At 36.2% G+C, this 14,828-nt stretch overlaps 1 pseudogene; it reads right to left on the reverse strand.

Moving 5' to 3' along the window:
- Positions 1-1,886: 1,886 nt before the first annotated feature.
- On the reverse strand, positions 1,887-2,207 carry LOC148950728 (stress-associated endoplasmic reticulum protein 2 pseudogene; annotated as a pseudogene).
- Between the last annotated feature and the right edge of the window lie 12,621 nt (positions 2,208-14,828).

Genomic DNA, 14,828 nt, shown 5'->3' on the forward strand with positions numbered 1-14,828 from the left:
GTGATCCAGAAGCTCTATTTTTGTCACGTAATTCTAAATTACCTCCTCCACGGCACTCAGAGGCTCAACAATTCCATATTTCGCAACAATATGGTGGTTTCTAACAAAAGGCGGCACTTGAAGAAGATATCGGGCATACTTGAAAAATACCGACCTCATGTCTTTCTTGATTCGTACACTCAGGAGCTTCCAAAAAGGAGACAGGTACAAGACATGAGGCAAAGCTACTGCATTATAAAGACGAGCCAAATATTTACGGCTTGAATTGCGACGGCTAGTGCAATTCAAGCACTAGCCGTCTCTTAATTTGCCACCCGCATAGGCAATGCGCACTTTTTTAGAAAGGTGTTCAATAAGCAAAGACTGGGTCTCTCGAAGATTACGACCAATCGGCAGGCCAATTTACGGAATCTGACTAGACATTATTGCGGTACTTTCACCAAGCCTGACCTCAGCATTACCTTCAGGCCAATTAAAAAACAAAGCAGCAGACTTTTATACATTAAACGGCAAACCAATATCAACATAACTTTTTTCCAGACGCGAGAAATTATTTTTTAATGAAGAAAGCAACCGAGACAGATTTAAAAGATCATCTGCTAAGCCCAGAAGTGACAAGTCAATATGCTTGTAAATATAACTCGGAGAGATAACCTGTTGTGCATCATTAACACTATTATTATACGAAGTAGGAGACGTTATAGCCCCTTGCCTAATTCCCTTATGTACGGATATCTCCCCACTAAGCTCACCATCTTGCAAACGAACACGAAGCTTGAGGTTCATATACGTATCACGTAGTGACCTTACAATAGAAGAACGCACGCCTCGCTTACACAGCTCAACCAAAATCTGGGCATGAATCCCAGAGTCAAAAGCTATCCTGACATCATACTGACCTAAGATCAAAGTTTCTCGCGAGAGATGAGCACCAAGTAATATGTTAGCAAGAAGATAAAGTACATGGGTGCACCCGAGACCTTTTTGAAAACCAAACTGGTGTGGAGGCATCTCAAACTTATCATAAATCTCATAAAACAAAAGAATCTCGAATAGTTTACAAAATACTGAAGATATCGTTACTAGCCGATACGAAGAAGGCTGTTCGGCTGGCTTCCCCTTCTTTAATATCGGGATAACCATACCCAGACTAAAGCAACTCGGGACTATCCCTTGTGTCAAAATCATCTGAAACAGAAGGGCAGTGTGATGGTAAAGAACATAACCTCCTAAATAAACATGTAGAGCACAAATACTATCTCAGCCTTTGGAGTATACCTTTTTCAGCTTTTTAACCGCCTGGCAAATTAAGACCGGTGCCACTGAGAAATCGTCGAAGGTGTCGGTAAGCATAGAAACCAGCTCATTCTCGTAATTAGACTGCAGAACTGGATCAGGCTCTTTGAACGCAGATTCAGACTAAGCACTCCACTGATTAGCAGAAATATTAGACGTAGGCTTAGCTTCTTCAGGCTTAGAGCGAAAGACCAAATAAGGTTCGGATTCTTACTGAGCTTTTGCACAAAATTTTCTTTGAGGGTTGCACGGTGGGCATCTAACGCTATATTGAACTTTCGTTTAGTATGGATTCGAATCTCGTTCACTATTCCACTTCGTGGCTTCCCGCTATCATGCCAAAAGCCGCCGCTAGCTCCGGATTTCTAGACCACCCTTTCACCTGCGATCTATTAAGGATACGCCTCACAGGAGCTGCTACACTCTCCGCGATACTCAGAGCATGCGATATTTCTGCACAGTACATGTTTATATGCAGACGTATTTCACTTTCACTGCAATACGAGTTTTTTTTTTTTTTTTTTTTTTTTTTTTTTTTTTTTTTTTATCCAGAAAATATAATATCCAGTACCAAATTCTACAACAGCTTTGAAAAAATTCGTTTATGCACAAGACAAACAAAATGATAAAACGCTTTTTTAATATTAATTTTGTAGCATAACCAAGCACCAGGGACACCAAATAGAACGTTATGGCCATCGACTAGGCAGCCCGCACACTCTGAATAATCTGGAAGACACTTGATCCAATTACAACAAACACAAAGAGAGCCAAAAGCCAGGGTCCAACTGGGGATTCATTTTCGCTGTTTTTAGATGATTTTGGTACTTTGCCTCGTTGTGTAATGAATTTGCTAGCTTTGTTAGCAACCTTCATTCTTTGGCTTGCAAACATTTTTTAAACTTTCAGAAATGAGAAACTTTGTGTTAAATGTGTTAAATGCGTTAAATTTTCAGAATAATTTGTATAATACAAATTATATTCTGGCGTTTAGAAAGCGTAGGGCTTAGAACCCTACTCAGATTAATTTCTGCTCGTTTTGAGTTTGACATATTTTAATTTCTGTTTGTTTTGGGTTTCATTTATTTATTGATACTGATTTGTGGTACTTGTATGCTTGGTAGATTATTTGATTCTATTTTATTCAGTAAACTGACCATACACATTTATTTCAGTAAATTCATTTGATTTTTTTTTCAGTAAAATACAAATTATATTCTAGCTTTTAGGACGCATGGGGTTTAGAACCCTACTCATATTAATTTCTGCTCGTTTTGAGTTTGAATTATTTTAATTTCAGTTTGTTTTGGGTTTTTTTTATTTGTTGAGACCGATTTTTGGTAGTTGTATGCCTGGTAAATTATTTGATTCTATGTTTGTTCATTTTTGGTTTAATGGAGTTCTTTACTTTCTTTTGAAAAACTTATTTTGTGGAAAAAGTTTTTTTAAATTAATTTCCAAAAAGCTTTTGACCTGGTTGACAACACCACCCTAATTCGTTCACTACTGGTTAACTTTGAACTTGATCCTCTGTTAGTGAATATTGTTATATCGTTTCTTTCAAATAGATCTCAAGTTGTAAAATACAAAAATATTTTCTCTAACCCCCTCCCTATATATTGTGGAAATCCTTAAGCAACCATTAAGTTTAAAGGTGCTCAGCAAAAGTTATTAGTGCATGTGAACTTGCGTAATGTCAAAAATCGAGATCCTCCCCCGGAAAGTGATCCAATCTTGGTGAAAGTTCATCAAATTCTTTTTACCCAAGTGCCTATCATATGATCTTTCAAGCTTCTAACGGGAAAAATGCAAAATTTTGTAATTTTTATGCAATGGGGGTGTATTTTTTTTTTTTTTTCCTTGAATCACCCCTCATGGACATTTAAAAAGAGGAACAATTGTAAATGGTGGAGAGTATGAAAGGGGCTTTAAGCCTTCTGCTGAGACATTTCCTTTCCATGTATCATTAGAGAGCCCAACAGCCAAGACCATCTCAATTAGAGCCAATACCAAGGGAAAACGACATTAGCCCTGTTTTCAGAATACGTAGGCTACACTTTTATAGCAAATGTTTAAAAAAATTCTCAGAATAAGCCACTAAACCTTCCTCAAATGATTTCGCGGCATTCACTCCCCTACACTTGCTTTTACTGTCTCATGGCTAATCGATCATGTTTTACATCCATGTTTCCGGAGTACACCAGCAAACCTAGTGCGTAGCCCATTGAGGACCACTGATATAGACAAAATGCTATACGTATACTTTATTCAATTTCAAGTTTTGCTGCGCAATCAACTTTCAACAAACAATAAGCTTGATTTAGTCCGCTGCAGATTTTTTGCATTCTGTTTTAGTGTAAAAGAATTTCGGTTAGTTGAGTTTTTGAGTTGGAGCTGTTGTACAAATAAGATATACTTATTCAGAGTAAGTAAATTTATTCTTGACGGAACAGGAGTTTAGTAGGTTTGCAGAAATTCAGTTTGGGGGAGGGGAGGGGGTTCATATTCGCCATGGAAAGTGTTTCAAAGTCAGCGTGCTTCCTTGGGTCAGCTTCTTTTGTTCGTACCTGAGTGAATATAATCTAAACTAAATATAATCTAAATATAATCTAATTTTTTAGTCAGAAAGGAGCAAAAGACAATGTACAAAATAGAGGCATTGAAGACTTTCCCGACATCTGGCTAATACTTTCAGTATCAGAAATAACAAGTTGAAACAAGAGTTGACTTTCAGGGATAGGTCTACAGGCTAAATTATTGGTAAAATTTTCGCAGTTCGTATCATTGACTTACGAATAAAGTGAACATACCATTCGGTGCCTTTTTTATGCTCTTTACGAATATAATAATCATTTTTGTCGCAAATGAATTTTACCCCCACCCATATATATACCAATTGAGGGTAGCCTATTTATTTGCACATTAGGGGTGGGGAGGGGGGGGGCTAAAATTTAAACTTCCCTCTCATTTGCATCAGAAATAAACTTTAACCCCACCCCTAATTTAAATTATTCACTTATGACTTATGAATATTATTCATATTGAATATTATTATGAATATTACATACAAAGCCGTACCGAGAGGGGGGAGAGTTAGGGGGTTTGAACCCCTCCTCAAATATTTTTGACTCGTAAAAACGTAACAAAATAAATACAAACAAACTTTGTATGCGTTTTTGATGTTTTTGTGAAACCCCCCCTCCCTCCCGAAAAAAATCTTTGAGTAAAACCCCCTCCGAAAAAAAATCCTGGTTACGGCCTTGATTATATATGTTCGCATTATTGACTTATGAATTAAGTAAACATACCACTCGATGCCTTTTTTATGCTATTTTCAAATACAATAATAATTTTTGTCGGAAATGAATTTTACCCCCACCCCTATATATACCAATTCAGGGTTGCGTATATATTTGCACATTAGGGGGGGGGGTAAAGTTTAAACTTGCCTCTTATTTACATCTGAAATGAAATTTACTCCCCTCCCCCCTAATATGCAAATATATACCCTGAATTGGTATATATACAGGGTGGGGGTAAAATTCGTTTCCGAAAAAAAATGACTATTATATTTGGAAAGAGCATAAAAATGGCATCGAGTGGTATGTCTATTCTATTTGTAAGTCAATAATATGAGCTGCGAAAAATTTACCATCTTTAAAACCTTGTAAATTCTGATTGAGCAAAGTTGTGGAGCTGAAAACAATTTTGCTGTACTTCATTTAAAGCGGCGTTGACAAATGTGTCTAGCTAGAATCTTATGTCTAGACAAGTGTCTAGCCAGAAGTCAATTTCTTGGCAATGACCGTTCACAAGTAAAATTCGGTGCTTAGCTAAAACTACAAATTCAGTTTCAAATTGCCATTTCAAACCAATGAAGAGAGCTTATACGGGCAAAACTTTCAAAATTGTAATCTCTATTTTTACTGTCACAAGATAATGGATGAGATAGGTGAACAATTGCCTTAATGCGCTTCACTGTTTTGCCTGGTGTTATTGCATAATTGTCTAAAATGAAAAAAAAATTAACGAGAAAACAAAAATTTAATTTCAGTTTAAAAATGTAAACATAAATGATGAAAATAGTGGAATTTAACGCGTTGCGATTGGCTGTAATCGAAAATCCTAGACATTGAGTTTTAGAGTCTAGAACTCAATGTCTAGCCAAGCGCCTTGTCTACAGTGTTGCCAACTTGTTGGTCAATGAATATGTCCCTTGAGCATCCAAAAATGTGTCCTTTTCAGCCAAATTATCTCCATATTTTGTCTATAATATGTCCATAATATGTCCATCTTGAAATCTCAGAAACTATTTTTTTTATGAATTGTAAACTTCTTTCAAAGTGGTCAGGTAACATCGAATATAATGAAAACGGAAAAGATTCATTTAGTTCATTCATAAAAAATGAACTAGTGTGAAAGCACAAAAGTCACAAAAACATGTCAAAAGTAAAAAACTAATTGTCGTGGCTTAAGGCTCATCTTCCTACGAGAATTCCGCTTGACAGGTATGGTCGGCATGAGGGTCAGCATTTTCACTTCTTTGGGTAGCTTTTTGCCAATCAAGAGTGTTTCTTGCGCATGTCTTAAGGTACAATCCAGGAGTCAAGCGACGCTCTCAGGCTCTCAATTAATGGCACTGCTGTCCCAGCAGTTGAAAAGTTCTGCTACCTTGGGGTGACTTTTGACACTTCACTCTCATGGACTCACCATGTGAATTATTGAATCGGAATCCTCAAGAGCAGAGCCAACTTTGTCAATGCTCTCTGGTTATCTAAGAGAGGAGCCCCCGTCTCTGTAGCCACCCAGCTTGTGAGAGCAGTTGTAATAAGTAAGCTGGATTATGGCTGCCTCCTATACCGAGAAGCACCTGCCCAACTCCTGAAAAAACTGGATACAGCCCTGCACTGTATACTGAGGAAAATTCTCGGATGCCTAAAATCAACCCCCCTACCTGCAATATACTGTGAACTAGGACTGACAACATTAGAAACTAGAATGAAGAAATTAGAAGCACAATATTTTACACGGAAGATGTTGATCCCAAATGACATTATATACAAAGAACTTATTGAAACATATGATCAGAACCAAAGATTCCAACCAAAATTAATTCCAGCATACTGTCGAATGGTGAAACACATCTCTGAAACAGCTGCTCCTATCCCAACTCCTTAGGGTATTGATGAGGTAGGTTCAGCTTCTAGTACAGGTATAAAGTCAAATATAGCGCTACCCCCGTTCTCAAGGGGTAGCCCAGAGGAACCACCAGAGATGGCAAGAGCTAGGTGGCATGAATGGGTAGACCAGTGGACACAGATTGGGCATAGAATTGTATTCACTGATGGATCATGCTTTACCACTGGTGGTGGGGCTGCGGTTGTGGTCCTTGGGATCAGTCATGCACTGTCTTTTAAAGTAACAGAGAAGTTGTCAATATTTTCACTTGAGTTGTATGCACTATTGAAAGCATTTGAATTTATTGCAAGTGTTTTGCCAGTAGGTAAATATTTGATATGCAGTGACTCACTTTCAGTGCTGAATTATCTGATGTATGGCCATAGGCCAGCAAGAAAATCAGTGCTGCTTTTGGAAAATATACTGCTAAAACTAATGACAGCCAAGTATGAGATTGTAGCAACATGGGTGCCAGCACATGTTGGAATTAGGGGAAATGAGCAGGCAGATAAGCTGGCAAAGTAGGGTGCTAGGTATGGGGAGAATTTAGTATGCCAGTATTCAGTGAATGATTTTTTAGGTTATTACGATAAGTTGCTAAAAGAGAAGGAGAAAGAGGTTTTTGGTCAAAGGTCTCAGAACCGGATCCTTGATTTGTATGATTATGGTACCGCACCTCCTGATCTCTGTCACCCAGTCAGACATCTGGCTATCAGTATATTCAGGCTCAGAACAGGCCATGCTCGAATTAGGAGTGTATTATTTAAATGGAAGTCAGTAGACTCCCCATTGTGTGAGGTCTGCAATGTAGAAGAGGATGTTAGACATATTTTAATGTATTGTAAAAAGTATGAGAGACAGAGATTGCCACTTAAAAAAGCGTGCCTAAAGTATTTTGGTGCATTCACGCTCAGAAGTATCCTGGGCCATGCACAGGCACCACCATGGGCTAGAAAAAAATCTGTGGAAGTACTAGGCCGTTTTATTGTAGATACTAAGCTACACTTAGAGCTGTAATTTGTATTAATAATTGTATATATAAATATTATTGCACATTATTTTAATATTGTACATGTAAATTAGTGATGTGTAAGCTATATATATGAGTATGTGTATCTATTGCAAGCCAAGCTCATCAGTTTAAATTGCCATATCAGCCAGTTGTGTTTGAATTGTAAATATGGAGGCTCATTTGTGACACCATTGGACAGAGTTGAATACAGCCTGATATTGGCTTATTATTGCCTTGAGATTCTTCAAAACCCCTCCCTAACCACAGTGACAAAGGCCAGATGGCTTTTTTAAATTATTTGACCCTCGGTCATGACAGAACAACCGCTGGACAGCCGAAATTTTGACGTGGAATACCTTCATCCCTAATGGGTCTGATGAAATCATGGAGACGTGCACAATGGGCAGCTTGCCCAGGAGTGCTACAAACAAACAACAAACAACAGTCAAGCGACGCTGCGGAGCGCTAGGTAAGCTGGGTTGCCCTTCAATCAGGGGGGTGACATCCCCAGAGGCATAAATTCTGGACCTTTGAACAATGCTGAACAAAATAGATGTCTACAAATTCTGATTGGATGCTGGTTTTCAGAACTGATAGGCGTGAGGGGGGAGTACCCTCAAATCACTTTTGACTCTTATAAAGGGCATTAAACTTCAATCAATGAGCCCCATCTGAAATTTATACGACTACCCATTCCATAAAACCTTATATGCCCCTACCCTTGTCCCAGGGCTATTATGGGTTGTGTAAACGCTGATGGCATTGTTATATGTTCTTTGGACCATTTTTGACAAAATTTCTATCTCAAAATTTCTGTTGGATACATCGAGGGAAAAGAATACGTGTGTGGAGGGGGGTGGCTCCACCCCTCTCTACCAAGGGTGGGGGGCCTACTCCAAGGGTGGCACGGCCCTTGTGTTTCAAGAATCGTTCTTAAAAAAAAATTAGACAAAAGGTTGGACATTAGCGTAGAGAGGGGGTATTGAGGAGGGAGTAGCCCCCGTCAAATTCGGAATAAGTTCTGTATATTTTAAGTTTTGATGTCACTCCTTACTTTCGGTAGAAAAAAAAACTAGTTTTTTGTATTTATTTCTGATCGTTTTTCAGATAATCCCAGGAAATCCACCCCCTCTGTGGAAAATTTCCCCACGAAAAATTCCTCTATATAAAGCTCCTCCCAAGTAAAATTCTTCCGCCGGGAAATTACCCCCGACAATTCCATCCCTGCTGCGAATCCTTCCCATAAATTTTTTTGCTTACGACTCTGCCTGAACAATACTCCTTACAATACCTTTATTTGAAGAAAGACTTGTATTCATTTAGTTTCTGATCCTTTTTAAGGTCATTGGGTAATATCCTTGTTTTGAAAATACCCCCCCCCCCGGAAATTTCATCCCCCAAAAATTTTCCATGGAGAATTTCTCTTAGTGATAATTCCCCCATGGAAATGTTTCCTCTGGAAAATACCCTCCCCCCCCCCAAAAAAAAAAATCCCAAGAGAATTCCAACTCCGCTGAAAACTTCCCCCTGAGGGAACAGTGTACCCTGAGGGAACAAAATCTACATGTACAATGGGATCGAGAAAAAAGACAAATAACAAACATTCTGTAAACAAATTCAGGTAAATTCTCCCCATGTAAAATTTCCCCTGAAAAGCTCACCCCAGAACTATCAGTAGTATCTTATATAAAGCTTTCAAAAATACATGAAAAAATACATTGAATTATGCATAAGGTTTCAAAAATACATGAAAAAATACATTGGAATTGGGCAAGGAAAACCCATGCGTGGGACACTGTATTTACGCGTGAACATTTTAAAGGTTGGCCCACTAAAGTCGAGGTTTTTTTTATAACTTGGCAAAGTATAATGTAGTCAAGCATGTTTTGCTCGTAATAATATAATTTAAAGCAAACAGTTTTTTTTTCTGTTTTTGTTGTCAATTGCACAATGAATGTAGGTCATGAATTCACGTGTACATTCTTAAAAAAAAAACAAAAAAACTGGTATGATATATAGTAGTCAAACATGTTTTGGGGGCACGCACAAAATTATGTAACTCAACATCCGTTTTTATTCATCCTTGAAACCTCGTATAAAATGGTCATGTATAGGAATTTAATTAAACTGTGCATAAATTCTTGATTTTTTTGTCGTGTTACTTAGGTAATAAAGGAACATTTGGTATTCTTTCCTAATTTTGAGTTTTTTCTTAAGAAAATGCCCCATATTTAACAAATGTTGCCTTAGCTAGTTAAAACTGTGAATAAATTCTTCAATTTTAGTTGTGTTACTTAGGTAATAGGGTGATATTTGGTTTTCTTCTCTAATTTCGAGTTTTTTCTTATGAAAATGCCCTATCTTTATCAAATTTTGACATAGCTAGTTAAAACTGCACATAAACTCTTTATTTTTTATCGTGATTCAAATGCTTAATACCCCAAGCATATGCGAGTCAAATTTCACTTTAAAGTGCTGGCATATCTGATGAAATAATTTAGGTCGTATGATCAATTTAGTAAGGACACTCGATATCCTAAAAGTATCTGATTCAAACTTTTACATTTGAGAATCAATGTTGTTGTCCAGACAAGTTTTTGGGCCAACCAGACAAGTTTGCCGGCTGATAGCTGTATGGAAATACTCTGGGTACATATGGAATCCAGTTAATAGCCTGTATCTTAAAGGTATCTGAGATCTTGCCCCAGTATTGGATGCACTATTAAAGATATCAAAATGATATCTCATTTGCATTAAGCTAACTCAATTTGCGAAAAGAAAATTCCATTTACACAACTCTGCTCTGATTGAATTGTCGCCAGCAATGGATCGAAAATGACACGTAATCACTGCTAAGCCTTTTGTTATTGCCAGAGGATTACCCAATTCGCTTCTTAGTGTTAACTGACAGTTCCAAATACGAACATTTGAAAAGCAGACAGGTTTTTTTTTGTTATTAAAAAATTGGACACTATAATACCTGAGTACTGGGATTCTCCAGGATTTTTATATTAGTGTTTTAATACTTTTTAAAGTTTATGGACAGCATAAATCTATTTTTAGGCTGCCTCATCTAAGGATTGACATGCTATCTATCCGCTGATTTTTAAATACATCTACACCTTTAAAGGGAAGCTACACCTTCTTGAGTTATTTAAGGTATTTTTAGCTTCTTTTTTTACTAAATTTCTACCTTTTTTTTTCAGCTTTGCACCCACTTTTGCCAAAAATTGTGTAACTGCACAGGAAAATCTTTTTCCTTAAAATTGGATTCTCAATTTTCCCTATTTGATTCTCAATCTATTTTTTAGGCTGCCTCATCTAATGATTGACAGACTATCTATCCGCTGATTTATAAATACAACTACACCTTCAAAGGGAAGCTACACCTTCTTGAGCTATTTGGGGTATTTTTAGCTTTTTTTTTACTAAATTTCCCCCTTTTTCAGCTTTGCACCCACTTTTGCCAAAAATTGTATAACTGCATAGGAAAATCTTTTTTTTTAAAATTGGATTCTCAATTTTCACAATTTTTTTTTAATATGTATCTAGCTGCGTAAGTTTCTACTTAACCAAATAAAACAACCAGTTTTGACTTTTATTGTCCAAGAAATGGCTGAAAAGGGTTTTGAAGGAGATGGGTTGCATGGAGGGTTGAGTTGCACGAGGGTTCAGTTAAAGGGGATACATTTACACGGGGGTTTAGTTAAATTGGGTCGAGCCTGAAATCATGAATTAGAATATTTAATTGGCTGTTTGGGGATTTTCAGACCTATGTTTTTTAGGTTTCCGTGTGTGTTTGACTCCTGGGATGCGTGTATAGGAATTCCCATGTTATTTGCTTGCGTGTATAGGAATTCCCATGTTATTTGCTTGCGTGTATAGGGATTCCCTTGTTATTTGCTTGCGTGTATGGGAATTCCCTGGTTATTTGCTTGCGTGTATAGGAATTCACTTGTTATTTGCTTGCATGTATAGGAATTCCCATGTTAATTGATTGCGTGTATAGTAATTCCAATGTTATTTGATTGCGTGTATAGGAATTCCCATGTTATTTGCTTGCGTCTATAGGAATTCCCATGTTATTTGCTTGCTTGTATAGGAATTCCCAAGTTATTTGCTTGCGTGTATAGGAATTCACTTGTTATTTGCTTGCATGTATAGGAATCCCCATGTTATTTGCTTGCGTGTATTGGAATTCCCATGTTATTTGCTTGCAAGTATAGGAATTCCCCTGTTATTTGCTTGAGTGTATAGGAATTCCTATGCTAGTTGCTTGCATGTATAGGAAATCCCATGTTATTTCCTTGCGTTAATAGGAATCCCCAATTTATTTTGCTTGCTTGTATAGGAATTCCCATGTTATTTGCTTGCATGTATAGGAATTCTCATGTTATATGCTTGCATGCATAGGAATTCCCATGTTATTTGCTTGCATGCATAGGAATTCCCATGTTATTTTAAGGGCTTATGTCCCCTCCCATGCTATTTTAAGGGCTTTGGTCCCCTTTCGGTGCTTTTCCAGGAGCTTATTTTACTTCTTATACTATTATAAGGGTTTTCTGTGTGGGTTTTCTTTACTTAATTAGATGTTTAAGGGTTTTCAGACCCAGGTTTTTTAGATTTTCGTGGATGTTTGACTCCTGGAGTTTATTATTTGAGAAGTTAACTTTAGTATTTTGTGGTTTTACGTGCCTAAAATCATGAATTAGAATAGTTAATTACTTGTTTAGGGTTTTCATACCTAGGTTTTTTATATTTAGTGATTTGACGAGCCTGAAATCATGAATTAGAATAGTTAATTAGCTATTTGGGTTTTCAGACCTAGTTTTTTAGATTTTCGTGGGTGTTAGGCTCCTGGGATTTATAATTTGAGAAGTTAACTTTAGTATTTCATAAGTTTGACTTGCCTGAAATCATGAATTAGAATATTTAATTGGCTGTTTGGGGATGTTCAGACCTAGGTTTTTAAGTTTATCGTGTGTGTTCGACTCCTGGGGTTTATCATTTGAGAAGTTAACTTCAGTATTTTGTGGTTTTACGTGCCTGAAATCATGAATTAGAATATTTAATTAGCTGTTTAGTGCTTTCAGACCTAGGCTTTGTATATTTTCGTAGAGTTTTGACTCCTGGGGTTTATTATTTGAGAAGTTAACTTTAGTATTTAGTTCTTTTACTTGACTCAAATCATGAACTAGAATAGTTAATTACCTGTTTAGGTTTTTCAGACCTAGGTTTTTAGATTTTCGTTGGTGTTTGTTTCCTTGATTTTATTATTTGAGAAGTTAAATTTAGTATTCCTTGGTTTTACGTGCCTGAAAACATGAATTAGTATATTTACTTAGCTGTTTTGGGTTGTAAGACGTAGGATTTCCAGATAGTTGTGGATGTTTGACTCCGGGGGTTTACTATTTGAAAAACTAAGTTTCGTATTTTGGGGTTTTACGTGCCTAAAATCATGAATTTGAATTTAACTACATGTTTATGGTCTTCAGACCTAGGTTTTTAGATTTTCATTGGTGTTTGTTTCCTCGAGTTTATTGTTTGAGAAGTTAACTTTAGTATTTCATGGTTTGACGTGCCTGAAATCATGAATTCGAATAGTTAATTAGCTGTTTGGGTTTTCACACATAGTTTTTTAGATTTTTTTGTGAGTTAGTATCCTGGTGCTTATTATTTGAGAAGTTAAATTTATTATTTCGTGTCTTAACGTGCCCGAAATCATGAATTAGAATATTCAATCAGCTCTTTGTGTTTTAAGATATAATTTTTTAGATTTTCATGGGGACTAGGTTCCTGGGATTTATTATTTGAGATTTTTATATTTTTTCCGTTCCATTATTTTCAATGTAAGCCAAAAAAGTTCAAGGGGGAGTAAAAACTGTAGTTATTTAGTACCCGGTAAACAGGTGACTTGATATGCTTCATTAGAAGTAGGTTATTGCTAATGATACCTCCTCGACAGATATTTTTATGGTTCTAACAATTATACTCTATGCTTACCCAGAGACACAATGTGGCTTTCTCGTTATTGCTCTATGGCCAGTTATTGACACTACTTAGTTTATTGCATGTATTAAATCAGTATTTTTTAAGTAGTGCAACGATAAGCACATAACTAATATCTCTTAAAACCTGAAGATGAAGCATTTTAAGAAAGTGTGTTCACATGATAGTGTTATTGTAGCATTGAATGCTGATAAGGAGAAGTTTTTAAGCTATGAAACAGGTACAAGTGGTAGCACTATCGGAAACGTATGCGTGCATTATCATGACAGTAAGAAATTGTATTTCTTTGGAGTACCAAAAAAATTCAAACTCTTATGATGGTGGATATGCGATATTGAGATCTCCGGAAATGATTGCGCTCAAAGAGAATGCCAACATAAAAATAGTAGTTGATAAAGAGGTGTATCTTCTTGCTAGTGCTTGTGGTAACATGTTACCCAGTGTTAAACCATATCGTCAGCTTTCGGGTATTAGCATTCAAATGAAAGCAAAGACGAAAAGAAAGGCCTACTCTTCTACTAATATCATAAACCATATCATGTCTACATGCCGGAACTGTTACCTGTGTAAAAATAGTGTGATAATAGACAGTGAAATTGCTAGAAAAATAAAAAGGGCATTGGCGGAAAATATCACTAAGGAATATAAAGATGAATCGATGAAAAACAAAGTACCAGCGAACGTTACTGCCTTTGATCAAACAGTCAATGAATCAAATAAGAGCAAGGAAAAAAAGTATATTGAGCCTGTTTTTAACACACCAATAAGAATTTTTTATTAAATAAAATGGTATAACGATTATTCTAAAGATTATGAACTTACAGAAGACAATCGCTATACCAGCAAGAGAGAAAATGGTTAGGCATTTTATGGACCAGATTCAAAATGTCCCAAGTTGTTCATTGATATTAATAATGTATAATAATATATATTTTTTGTATTAATATTCTACATGACATTATTTCATTAAAAATATATTATGCCTTATATTGTTATGTATTCATTATTTTTAGAGTAAGCTAGCATATTGAAAGTTTAGAATGTATATTACAACATCGGAGATATAAGAAAAGGAATTTACATACATCATATATCAGAAAGATAGGTTAACATAGAGAAAATCTAAGTATAAGAATGAATAAATTATCTATCAAAATCTATTGACAGATACTTGGGATAGCATTGACAAAATCAAAGAATCGTAAGTAGCAAACTCTTTCTTGAATTCAACTCATGGGATTTCTCGAATTAAATATCAAAACATTAAAGAGTTTATTAATTAGTTGCGATTTTATCATGATTTCTCGAATTAAATATCTGCATCGCTTCCAGG

The sequence above is a fragment of the Artemia sp. Qi Xiang Cuo genome, chromosome 7 (assembly GCF_049724085.1).
Source record: "Artemia sp. Qi Xiang Cuo chromosome 7, ASM4972408v1, whole genome shotgun sequence".
Classification (NCBI taxonomy): domain Eukaryota; kingdom Metazoa; phylum Arthropoda; class Branchiopoda; order Anostraca; family Artemiidae; genus Artemia; species Artemia sp. Qi Xiang Cuo.